The sequence below is a fragment of the Lissotriton vulgaris genome, chromosome 12 (genome assembly GCF_964263255.1).
Source record: "Lissotriton vulgaris chromosome 12, aLisVul1.2, whole genome shotgun sequence".
NCBI classification, from domain to species: Eukaryota; Metazoa; Chordata; class Amphibia; order Caudata; family Salamandridae; genus Lissotriton; species Lissotriton vulgaris.
Window position 1 is genome coordinate 639,536,146 of NC_141700.1, and position 13,416 is coordinate 639,549,561.

A 13,416-nucleotide genomic window follows, 5' to 3' on the forward strand; every position below is an offset into this window, starting at 1 on the left:
AAAAAGAAAAATGTTAAATCCACACTCCATAGGCAGCTGGTAATGGTCTTAATGCAGAGGCTGAATTACAGGTCTACCTAGAAGATTAGGTGTAGAATAACAATTTCATGTTGATATCTGGACATTCGAAAATCTATACATCAGTAGTTTTTAACAAAAACCTCCTAAGTGTAGATATTTAGGAGATGCTTTATTGTCTTCGCCGAGTGAGGGACCAACCAGCGGTCTGCACCTGGTGAGTGATTAGTTAGCTAAGAAAGAGTAGCTCAGGTGTTGGTGAAAAAATTAGGTTTTGATCTACTTGTTACATCTGTACCTGTTCAGGCCAGTGTATTACTTCACCCAGTGTTGTTGTGTTAACAGAAGCCTGTCCATAAAGAATGCATGTGGTCAGGCTGGCCTTGCAGCTGGTACATAAGCCTCTCCACAGCCCTAATTTTTGGACACACTGCCTCCGACATTCACTATATCTCACATCCCTCACTCAGCATCATCAGAATATGTCACTTTATTTACATTAATCCCCTTTAAATCTCCCTCTGGCCTTTCATCCCATAGATTCGCACTAGTCTTCCACCATGCAAGGCGGGCTATTCACATACGGCTAGCTCAATGCCAACAACAATTACGGAGGCTTGGTTCCAAGGCAATACAATAACCACCCATATGTTCTTAAAATGCCACAAATCATCTTGAAAAACAGAGCGGGCAAGCAAGGGTGATTAGTAGGTCTAGCTTAAGTGTCAGATCTCAACTCCTCTGCTATTCCTGGCAACACTGGTACATCCTTTGAATGCACAGTGGCCCAGTTTACCACCAACCCTAGCAGCTCCTTACTTTCAGCAGTGATATACCAGCCCCGGGATACATTCCCCATCTTTTTGGGTAAGTTCCTCAAGCTCACTCATCTGCAGGAAGCCAACATGCTAGGCCTCGGCCTCTTACAGGTGGTACATGGTACACCCCATTCATCTTATCTTATCTTATCTTAAGGGGGTTTTGTATAGCCCTCTGTCACCATAAGTTTCCTGGCGCTGATTGAGTGCTGAGAGGTGTAGCGCGGGGGTCTAGCCAGACTGTGTGAAAAGGCAAGTTTTCAAGAGTTTTCTGTATTCCAAAAGAGAGTTGGAAGATTTGAGCGAGAGGGGCAGCGGGTTCCAGGGGTTGGGGGCCAAATGAGCAAATCTACGGCCGCCTAATTTTTTAAGCTTGATTGTGTGTGGGGGGGGGGGTGTAACTAAGAGCTGGCGATGAGAGGAACGTAGGTTGCGTGCCGGACAGTAGGGAGTGACCAGGGATTTAAGGAAGGCGGGAGAAGTCCCAGAAACAGCTTTGAATGCCAGGCAGCGGATCTTAAATGCAGCCCTCCGTTCAACCGGCAACCAGTGGAGTTTGCGAAGTAATGGCTTCGCAGACTGCCACTTCGGGGTTTTGTAGGCCAGTCTAGCCGCCTGGTTCTGTACAATTTAGAGCCTGTAAAGAAGGGATTTGGGTAGGCCATGGTACAGAGAGTTTGAAAAATCCAGGCGGGACAGCACCAGGGCAATAGGAGGTGGGAGACTTTCCTGATTTTTCTGAGCTGGAACATGCATGATGACACGACAGCACCACCTGAGGCTTGAGGGAAAGCTCTGTGTCGATAATGACCCCAAGACTCTTCGCTGACTTGGCCGGAGCAGGCGGGGAGCCAAGCTCCACCGGCCAGAACTGTGGACCCCAGTAGGTGGGGCTGTTGCTAGGGAGAATTAGCTCTGTTTTCCCCGGGTTCAGCTTAAGCTGGTTAAGATTCATCCATTGTTGGATGTGTAGCATAACCGCTTGACAGTCAGAAGCTGCATTTGGAGTGTTGAGAGGGAAGATGATTTGCAGATCGTCTGCATAGTTGAAGACGGTGATGTCCCACCTCTTTAGGGAATGAATGAGTGGTTGGAGATAAAGATTAAAGAGCAGAGGGGACAGGGATGATCCCTGAGGCACTCCGCAGATGGATGGCTCCCTGGCGGCCGTGAAAGGGCCTAAGCGGAACGCCTGGGTTCTGCCCGACAAGAAAGATTTGAGCCAGGCAGAAGCCAGGCCCTGGATGCCAGCCTGCTTGACACGGTGGAGAAGGATGTTATGGTCCTCCGCGTCGAACTCCGCCGACAGATCCAATAGGACGAGTGCCTGAGGTGCCCCTTTATCGGCATTACCCCTTAGAGAATCCATAACAACCAGGATCACAGCCTCGGTGGAGTGGGCTGGTCTGAAGCCGGCTTGGTTGGGTTCGAGGTAGTTGGAGCACTCGATAAATTGAGAGAGGCAACTGGTGACGTGTGCCTCCAAAAGTTTGGATAGATAGGGCAAAAGGGAAATAGGCCGATAGTTGGCAAGGTCCTCTGGGTCGGCACCGTTTTTTTTAGCAGGGGCACCAGAACAGCCTCCTTAAAGGAATTGGGTACCTTGCCCGTCTCAAGGGAGGTGTTTAACAGAGGCAAAATGCAGTCCGGAAGAGCCAGGCAGATGTCGTGAAACACAGAGGGGGGACAGCAGTCGTTGGGTGAGCCAGATTTGACTCGAGCAACGAGTTTGGCTAAAATGTTAGAATCAAGAATAGGAAAGCATGATAGTGAGAGTGGGTTTCCTGAAGAGGAAGCTGATATGGCAGCAGAGGAAGCAGATTATTGTTAATCTTGATGATCTTTTCGATGAAGAAACTATTGAGGGCATTGCAGGACTCTTGGGTGGGGGTCTGAGAAGGGTGTGTTCTGGCGTCAGACGTGAGCTCACTCATAACTGTAAAGATCTCCTTGGACTTATTAGGGGCAGTGATGTTCCTTTCAGAGATATTTAAGGATTTTGCTGCTATGATTGCACTTTTGTATTTTTTTCGTGCAGTACCATATAACTCGCTATCGGTGGGCGAGTAATTACGTCTCCACCTACGTTCCAACTGGCGCAGTTCAAGTTGCTGAGTTTTCAGGGTGGTATTAAACCACCTGTGTGATTTGCTGTGCCTGGAGCGAGGGAATCTGGAGAGGGGGGCGAAGTGGTCGCTGGCCTTGGTGATCCAACTGGAGAAATCCTCCTCCAATGTGTGGACAGTTGCGCACTGTGCGGTGGGGGGCGAGTATCAGCCAAGAACGAGCGAAAACCTTGAGAGTCAAGGGCGCTCCATTTGCGAGCAGCCCCACCTGTCAGAGGAGGACCCTTTACGCGACCCCTGACAGTGATCACGGTGTCGATCATATGATGGTCCGACCAGATACAGGGAGTGATCACGGGACAGGAGAGCGTAAGGTTGTGGGTCCAGATATGATCTAGAATATGGCCCCTGATATGGGTGGGAGAAGTGACAAGTTGGGTCAAGTTAAGGCTAGAGAGAACTTCGAACAGCTCAGCCGCATGAGGGCCAGCGTCGCAGTCATTGTACCAGTAGTTGAAGTCGTCAAGGACAGCGACTCGGGCAGATGAAGTGATCAGGTTGGCTAGCTGTTCGCTGAAGGCGACGGGAAACAGAGGCATAGGGTAGGGGGGGGGGGGGCGATAGAGAACAATAAGGGTAAGAGATCCCTCTCCAGTTTTCAGGCTGATGATGAGGTTGTCCACATCAGCGAGGATAAAGGAAGATGTGGAAATGAATTTGAACTCCTTTCGTATGACAGCTGCCACCCCTCCACCAGCCCGACCAGAGGGTCGGTTCGTGTTAAGCATGTAGTAGTCGGGGGGCAATGCTGCCAGGATGTCGGGGAGAGAATCGTCAGTCAGCCAGGTCTCAGTGATTAGGAGGATATCGGGTCTTTCATCAGTGAGGAGAAAGATCTCGGCCTGGTGTTTTACAAATGAACGTGTGTTTAGATATAATACACGGATATGCGTTTCAGTAGTGATGAGGCAGGCTGGGGGCTTGCAGCTAGGACGTGGGAGTGAAGCTTTACGCGCAATGCCAAGTGAAGAGGCACGGTCTAGGCTTGCCGGAGATAAAACGCAGTGTGCGGATTGTAGTGTCCTGAGGGCAGAGGGAGAATAAGTGAGGGGAGTGACAGCATCCCTAGCCCCTGGGCCCGTCCGGCCGCGGACGGCGCAGACGGGCAGGACTCTGGCACGACTCCGGCACAGGTCTGGCGCGACCGCTGAACGCGTCCGCTGTGCGGAGGCATGGACCTCCCCTTTATGCGCAACCAGAGCACGAGAATTAGAGCCACACACAATATAGCCGCCGCTAGTCTGTACCTGGGACCAACTCCACAGCGTCAATACTCGATTGGGAGTGGCCCAGGGCAGCGGAAAGGAGGGGGCAGAAGTCAGCGGTGAGAAGCTTATTAAATCAAGCAATTTAAGGAAATGTTGCAAATGAGTTTAAAAAGCGCCGTATTACACAGGTAAACGATTTACAAGTAAAATTAAAACAGAGCAACACAACCTCCCGGCTTCCGCCTCAGGAGGGCCACAAACACTCAGTCAATCGAGCGCCGGGTCAGAGGAATCCCCTTTTATGCACAACTAGAGCGCGAGAATTAGAGCCACACACAATATGGCCGCTGCTAGTCTGTACCTGGGACCAACTCCACAGCGTCAATACTCGGCTGGGAGTGGCCCAGGGCAGCGGAAAGGAGGGGGAAGAAGTCAGCGGTGAGAAGCTTATTAAATCAAGCAATTTAAGGAAATGTTGCAAGTGAGTTTAAAAAGCGCTGTATTACACAGGTAAACGATTTACAAGTAAAATTAAAACAGAGCAACACAACCCTCCCGCTTCCGCCTCAGGACGGCCACAAACACTCAGTCAATCGAGCGCCGGGTCAGAGGAATCCCCTTTTATGAGCAACTAGAGCGCGAGAATTAGAGCCACACACAATATGGCCGCCGCTAGTCCGTACCCGGGACCAACTCCACAGCGTCAATACTCGGCTGGGATTGGCCCAGGGCAGCAGAAAGGAGGGGGAAGAAGTCAGCGGTGAGAAGCTTATTAAATCAAGCAATTTAAGGAAATGTTGCAATTGAGTTTAAAAAGCGCCGTATTACACAGGTAAACGATTTACAAGTAAAATTAAAACAGAGCAACACAACCCCCCCGGCTTCCGCCTCAGGAGGGCCACAAACACTCAGTCAATCGAGTGCCGGGTCAGAGGAAGCCCCTTTTATGCGCAACTAGAGCACGAGAATTAGAGCCACACACAATATGGCCGCCGCTAGTCTGTACCTGGGACCAACTCCACAGCGTCAATACTCGGCTGGGAGTGGCCCAGGGCAGTGGAAAGGAGGGGGAAGAAGTCAGCGGTGAGAAGCTTATTAAATCAGCAGACAAAAAGGAAGTCAAGCAGTCACACGCTGCCCACATAGAAGCAGGCACATGAGCGTGGCAATGAAGCCAACCAGCGGCAAGCAATGGATGGGCTTTAAACCCACTGATAGTAAAGAAAATGTCTCAAAGAGAGAGTGCATGCACTGTCTAGGCAAGACCTAAAAAGAAAAATGTTAAATCCACACTCCATAGGCAGCTGGTAATGGTCTTAATGCAGAGGCTGAATTACAGGTCTACCTAGAAGATTAGGTGTAGAATAACAATTTCATGTTGATATCTGGACATTCGAAAATCTATACATCAGTAGTTTTTAACAAAAACCTCCTAAGTGTAGATATTTAGGAGATGCTTTATTGTCTTCGCCGAGTGAGGGACCAACCAGCGGTCTGCACCTGGTGAGTGATTAGTTAGCTAAGAAAGAGTAGCTCAGGTGTTGGTGAAAAAATTAGGTTTTGATCTACTTGTTACATCTGTACCTGTTCAGGCCAGTGTATTACTTCACCCAGTGTTGTTGTGTTAACAGAAGCCTGTCCATAAAGAATGCATGGGGTCAGGCTGGCCTTGCAGCTGGTACATAAGCCTCTCCACAGCCCTAATTTTTGGACACACTGCCTCCGACATTCACTATATCTCACATCCCTCACTCAGCATCATCAGAATATGTCACTTTATTTACATTAATCCCCTTTAAATCTCCCTCTGGCCTTTCATCCCATAGATTCGCACTAGTCTTCCACCATGCAAGGCGGGCTATTCACATACGGCTAGCTCAATGCCAACAACAATTACGGAGGCTTGGTTCCAAGGCAATACAATAACCACCCATATGTTCTTAAAATGCCACAAATCATCTTGAAAAACAGAGCGGGCAAGCAAGGGTGATTAGTAGGTCTAGCTTAAGTGTCAGATCTCAACTCCTCTGCTATTCCTGGCAACACTGGTACATCCTTTGAATGCACAGTGGCCCAGTTTACCACCAACCCTAGCAGCTCCTTACTTTCAGCAGTGATATACCAGCCCCGGGATACATTCCCCATCTTTTTGGGTAAGTTCCTCAAGCTCACTCATCTGCAGGAAGCCAACATGCTAGGCCTCGGCCTCTTACAGGTGGTACATGGTACACCCCATTCATCTTATCTTATCTTATCTTAAGGGGGTTTTGTATAGCCCTCTGTCACCATAAGTTTCCTGGCGCTGATTGAGTGCTGAGAGGTGTAGCGCGGGGGTCTAGCCAGACTGTGTGAAAAGGCAAGTTTTCAAGAGTTTTCTGTATTCCAAAAGAGAGTTGGAAGATTTGAGCGAGAGGGGCAGCGGGTTCCAGGGGTTGGGGGCCAAATGAGCAAATCTACGGCCGCCTAATTTTTTAAGCTTGATTGTGTGTGGGGGGGGGGGGGGGGTGTAACTAAGAGCTGGCGATGAGAGGAACGTAGGTTGCGTGCCGGACAGTAGGGAGTGACCAGGGATTTAAGGAAGGCGGGAGAAGTCCCAGAAACAGCTTTGAATGCCAGGCAGCGGATCTTAAATGCAGCCCTCCGTTCAACCGGCAACCAGTGGAGTTTGCGAAGTAATGGCTTCGCAGACTGCCACTTCGGGGTTTTGTAGGCCAGTCTAGCCGCCTGGTTCTGTACAATTTAGAGCCTGTAAAGAAGGGATTTGGGTAGGCCATGGTACAGAGAGTTTGAAAAATCCAGGCGGGACAGCACCAGGGCAATAGGAGGTGGGAGACTTTCCTGATTTTTCTGAGCTGGAACATGCATGATGACACGACAGCACCACCTGAGGCTTGAGGGAAAGCTCTGTGTCGATAATGACCCCAAGACTCTTCGCTGACTTGGCCGGAGCAGGCGGGGAGCCAAGCTCCACCGGCCAGAACTGTGGACCCCAGTAGGTGGGGCTGTTGCTAGGGAGAATTAGCTCTGTTTTCCCCGGGTTCAGCTTAAGCTGGTTAAGATTCATCCATTGTTGGATGTGTAGCATAACCGCTTGACAGTCAGAAGCTGCATTTGGAGTGTTGAGAGGGAAGATGATTTGCAGATCGTCTGCATAGTTGAAGACGGTGATGTCCCACCTCTTTAGGGAATGAATGAGTGGTTGGAGATAAAGATTAAAGAGCAGAGGGGACAGGGATGATCCCTGAGGCACTCCGCAGATGGATGGCTCCCTGGCGGCCGTGAAAGGGCCTAAGCGGAACGCCTGGGTTCTGCCCGACAAGAAAGATTTGAGCCAGGCAGAAGCCAGGCCCTGGATGCCAGCCTGCTTGACACGGTGGAGAAGGATGTTATGGTCCTCCGCGTCGAACTCCGCCGACAGATCCAATAGGACGAGTGCCTGAGGTGCCCCTTTATCGGCATTACCCCTTAGAGAATCCATAACGGCCAGGATCACAGCCTCGGTGGAGTGGGCTGGTCTGAAGCCGGCTTGGTTGGGTTCGAGGTAGTTGGAGCACTCGATAAATTGAGAGAGGCAACTGGTGACGTGTGCCTCCAAAAGTTTGGATAGATAGGGCAAAAGGGAAATAGGCCGATAGTTGGCAAGGTCCTCTGGGTCGGCACCGTTTTTTTTTAGCAGGGGCACCAGAACAGCCTCCTTAAAGGAATTGGGTACCTTGCCCGTCTCAAGGGAGGTGTTTAACAGAGGCAAAATGCAGTCCGGAAGAGCCAGGCAGATGTCGTGAAACACAGAGGGGGGACAGCAGTCGTTGGGTGAGCCAGATTTGACTCGAGCAACGAGTTTGGCTAAAATGTTAGAATCAAGAATAGGAAAGCATGATAGTGAGAGTGGGTTTCCTGAAGAGGAAGCTGATATGGCAGCAGAGGAAGCAGATTATTGTTAATCTTGATGATCTTTTCGATGAAGAAACTATTGAGGGCATTGCAGGACTCTTGGGTGGGGGTCTGAGAAGGGTGTGTTCTGGCGTCAGACGTGAGCTCACTCATAACTGTAAAGATCTCCTTGGACTTATTAGGGGCAGTGATGTTCCTTTCAGAGATATTTAAGGATTTTGCTGCTATGATTGCACTTTTGTATTTTTTTCGTGCAGTACCATATAACTCGCTATCGGTGGGCGAGTAATTACGTCTCCACCTACGTTCCAACTGGCGCAGTTCAAGTTGCTGAGTTTTCAGGGTGGTATTAAACCACCTGTGTGATTTGCTGTGCCTGGAGCGAGGGAATCTGGAGAGGGGGGCGAAGTGGTCGCTGGCCTTGGTGATCCAACTGGAGAAATCCTCCTCCAATGTCTGGACAGTTGCGCACTGTGCGGTGGGGGGCGAGTATCAGCCAAGAACGAGCGAAAACCTTGAGAGTCAAGGGCGCTCCATTTGCGAGCAGCCCCACCTGTCAGAGGAGGACCCTTTACGCGACCCCTGACAGTGATCACGGTGTCGATCATATGATGGTCCGACCAGATACAGGGAGTGATCACGGGACAGGAGAGCGTAAGGTTGTGGGTCCAGATATGATCTAGAATATGGCCCCTGATATGGGTGGGAGAAGTGACAAGTTGGGTCAAGTTAAGGCTAGAGAGAACTTCGAACAGCTCAGCCGCATGAGGGCCAGCGTCGCAGTCATTGTACCAGTAGTTGAAGTCGCCAAGGACAGCGACTCGGGCAGATGAAGTGATCAGGTTGGCTAGCTGTTCGCTGAAGGCGACGGGAAACAGAGGCATAGGGTAGGGGGGGGGGGGGGCGATAGAGAACAATAAGGGTAAGAGATCCCTCTCCAGTTTTCAGGCTGATGATGAGGTTGTCCACATCAGCGAGGATAAAGGAATATGTGGAAATGAATTTGAACTCCTTTCGTATGACAGCTGCCACCCCTCCACCAGCCCGACCAGAGGGTCGGTTCGTGTTAAGCATGTAGTAGTCGGGGGGCAATGCTGCCAGGATGTCGGGGAGAGAATCGTCAGTCAGCCAGGTCTCAGTGATTAGGAGGATATCGGGTCTTTCATCAGTGAGGAGAAAGAGGTCGGCCTGGTGTTTTACAAATGAACGTGTGTTTAGATATAATACACGGATATGCGTTTCAGTAGTGATGAGGCAGGCTGGGGGCTTGCAGCTAGGACGTGGGAGTGAAGCTTTACGCGCAATGCCAAGTGAAGAGGCACGGTCTAGGCTTGCCGGAGATAAAACGCAGTGTGCGGATTGTAGTGTCCTGAGGGCAGAGGGAGAATAAGTGAGGGGAGTGACAGCATCCCTAGCCCCTGGGCCCGTCCGGCCGCGGACGGCGCAGACGGGCAGGACTCTGGCACGACTCCGGCACAGGTCTGGCGCGACCGCTGAACGCGTCCGCTGTGCGGAGGCATGGACCTCCCCTTTATGCGCAACCAGAGCACGAGAATTAGAGCCACACACAATATAGCCGCCGCTAGTCTGTACCTGGGACCAACTCCACAGCGTCAATACTCGATTGGGAGTGGCCCAGGGCAGCGGAAAGGAGGGGGCAGAAGTCAGCGGTGAGAAGCTTATTAAATCAAGCAATTTAAGGAAATGTTGCAAATGAGTTTAAAAAGCGCCGTATTACACAGGTAAACGATTTACAAGTAAAATTAAAACAGAGCAACACAACCTCCCGGCTTCCGCCTCAGGAGGGCCACAAACACTCAGTCAATCGAGCGCCGGGTCAGAGGAATCCCCTTTTATGCACAACTAGAGCGCGAGAATTAGAGCCACACACAATATGGCCGCTGCTAGTCTGTACCTGGGACCAACTCCACAGCGTCAATACTCGGCTGGGAGTGGCCCAGGGCAGCGGAAAGGAGGGGGAAGAAGTCAGCGGTGAGAAGCTTATTAAATCAAGCAATTTAAGGAAATGTTGCAAGTGAGTTTAAAAAGTGCTGTATTACACAGGTAAACGATTTATAAGTAAAATTAAAACAGAGCAACACAACCCTCCCGCTTCCGCCTCAGGACGGCCACAAACACTCAGTCAATCGAGCGCCGGGTCAGAGGAATCCCCTTTTATGAGCAACTAGAGCGCGAGAATTAGAGCCACACACAATATGGCCGCCGCTAGTCCGTACCTGGGACCAACTCCACAGCGTCAATACTCGGCTGGGATTGGCCCAGGGCAGCAGAAAGGAGGAGGAAGAAGTCAGCGGTGAGAAGCTTATTAAATCAAGCAATTTAAGGAAATGTTGCAAGTGAGTTTAAAAAGCGCCGTATTACACAGGTAAACGATTTACAAGTAAAATTAAAACAGAGCAACACAACCCCCCGGCTTCCGCCTCAGGAGGGCCACAAACACTCAGTCAATCGAGCGCCGGGTCAGAGGAAGCCCCTTTTATGCGCAACTAGAGCACGAGAATTAGAGCCACACACAATATGGCCGCCGCTAGTCTGTACCTGGGACCAACTCCACAGCGTCAATACTCGGCTGGGAGTGGCCCAGGGCAGTGGAAAGGAGGGGGAAGAAGTCAGCGGTGAGAAGCTTATTAAATCAAGCAATTTAAGAAAATGTTGCAAATGAGTTTAAAAAGCGCCGTATTACACAGGTAAACGATTTACAAGTAAAATTAAAACAGAGCAACACAACCTCCCGGCTCCCGCCTCAGGAGGGCCACAAACACTCAGTCATCAGAGCACACACAGGCCCCCATCTTCACACATGGCCATGAGACCTCTCATGTGGCAATGCAACCACAGGATTGGTCCAGCCACTTCTGTATCTCCATCAACCTCACTAACCTAATGTACTGTAACCTTTATGAGGTTTATACTTTATCTGTCTGCTTAAGATAACTGTTTAGCGAAGATGAAGCCATACACTGGGCCCAATGTGCCTCTAATTTGCTTAGTCTGCAGTAAGAGTGCAAGGCAACATTTGCCCCATTTACTTACTTAGAGTGTATTTAGCAGGATTTACATGTTTATTATTTTTAAAGACGTTCTCCATTTTGGCCTTTACAGGATGTAAAACATTGTCATCGGCCATCAAGCAACAAACAAGAGGCTGCACATAGATAGTAATAACATACCTTTATAAAAAACCCACTCCAACAATAAATGTGTGCATTAACTGTGAAACAAAAGGTAGCTCAAAAACCACAGCGCCATTTTGAATAAGTAAGTGCACTTCCTATAAAATGAGTTAGTGTGTCTGTTTCTCAATTTGCAGTCCCACAGTTCAGTCCACATTTACGGTTGTTGCCACTGTTCCTGGGGGATCTGACTAAAAAGAGAGGGCAACCTCTATTTTCAGTATGTGGTGCCCAAATGTACACTGAGCTGGGACCTATCAGGGACCCTAGATGGCAAGTTGGGATTTAGCAATATAAATGTGGAAGGGGAAAGATTACTGAACAGGTGAGGGAGATAAATTACTAAGAAGGATGGAGATTTGGTGGCTAAAGAAAGAGGAAAGGGCCTCAGGTTCTACACCTTGTGGGAGTATAGGGCAAGGAACCCTGGGTGACATTGGACCATGATGGGCAGATGGCTGTGATTGGCTTTACATGGACAACAGCAGTGTTCATTCGGGAGTCCTAGAACCAAAACCTTTTCTCAAGGGTTGTCAGGAATACATACATGTAACATAAGAGGGAGAGGGAGAGATAAAGTGGATTCGTTCTCCCTAAATCAATGTATCAAAAACAAAAGTAGAATCCACCAGGGTTAAGTGAAAGTTAAAAAACACCTGGCCCGTGGGGTGACACCCAAACATTTTTAATTGGCCCCCGGGCTGGTGCTATTAAAAAGTGTGAATCGAGGTTATTATTGCAGTATGATGTACATTAACCTCTGGTGTGCGTCAACATGTTTCGGAGTACAAGACTCCTTCTTCAGGACGGGGAGGCACAAATCCCCACCTTACTCACATATACCATAAATCTGTATTCTACAGAAAAGTGAACAATATAACTATATTGTACCTAAATGTTGGAGGTTTTCACGATTTCGCAAACCTGAGAAAAAACGGAAAAAAAGAATGCACCTCAATCATCAAACAGTATGCCCCTCCCTTTCACTTAACACGTCAAACCCCACTACTCACTGACCATCACAAAAACCCACACACACCACACATAGTCTGTGTATAAGTGCTCCAGTGTAGTCGCAGGTGGTAGCACGCCGCATCCCGTAGAGGGGTGCGAAGACCCCTATGATGAAGCATGACACTAAGGGTCCTTTTGGTGGTATTTAAAAAACACACAGTTCTCCCCACCACAGTAGGGACCACTCACAACCCCCTGGTGGATTCTACTTTGTTTTTGATTGTCTGGAATACATTCAGAGACTTTAAACAGCTCAAGCCCACACCAGTGAGTTATCGCCATATGTGGTAAGCGGTTACTAAGGGAAACACACTCCTACAAGTACGCCACAAATGGTCCTATAATGTCCCTCCAACCACGTGAGATCTCAAGAGAGTAGTGTCACATCCATTAATTCTATTTGTAATTTTGAGTTGCCCTCCTTATCTGTGGCATAGGAAATATTTCCTCCACTAGTCCTCTGGCATGTTGTGAAGTCTTGTGCCTTCCCACTTTCACTGCCTGTTCACAACACTGCGGACGTTCAGTTTCAAACAGGACAAGTTGAGTTACCTTGGGGGTTTTACCCTCCATGTTGCCAGTCTCTTACACTGCGGTCTTCTCAGACCACGCAACATCTCATACTTCGCTGTCTCCCTTGCATGGTGGGACCTGCTTTTCTCACCATGCCACTTGAACCTCTAATGTTATGTTATGTTACTGGTAATTTCTAAAGAGCTTGTTCAGTCTCTTGGCGCTAGGTAGCCGATACGGCCTTGATCCACAATTATTGGTAAGCCTGTTTAAAGAGCCATGTCTTCAGGTGTTGTCTAAATCTACTGTAGTTAGAGGTAGTCCTAAGATCCCAAGGCAATGTATTTCATGCTCAAGGGGCAGTAACAGAGAACCTACACCCTCCAGTCATTTCTTTTTTGCATGCGGGGATAACCAGAAAGTGGAGGTGGCTGGATCTCAGTTCTCTGTTAGGGCAGTATTTAATAATCCAAGATTTTACGAAGGCGAGATAGTTTAAATATAAGGCCTAAAGACCGTACAGCACACCTTGAACATTGTTCTCTGTGCAACTGGCAACCAGTGAAAGTCCATAGTCATCTAGGAGATGTGGCCATATTTGGGCAGATGATATGGCAACCGTGCAGCCTGGTTT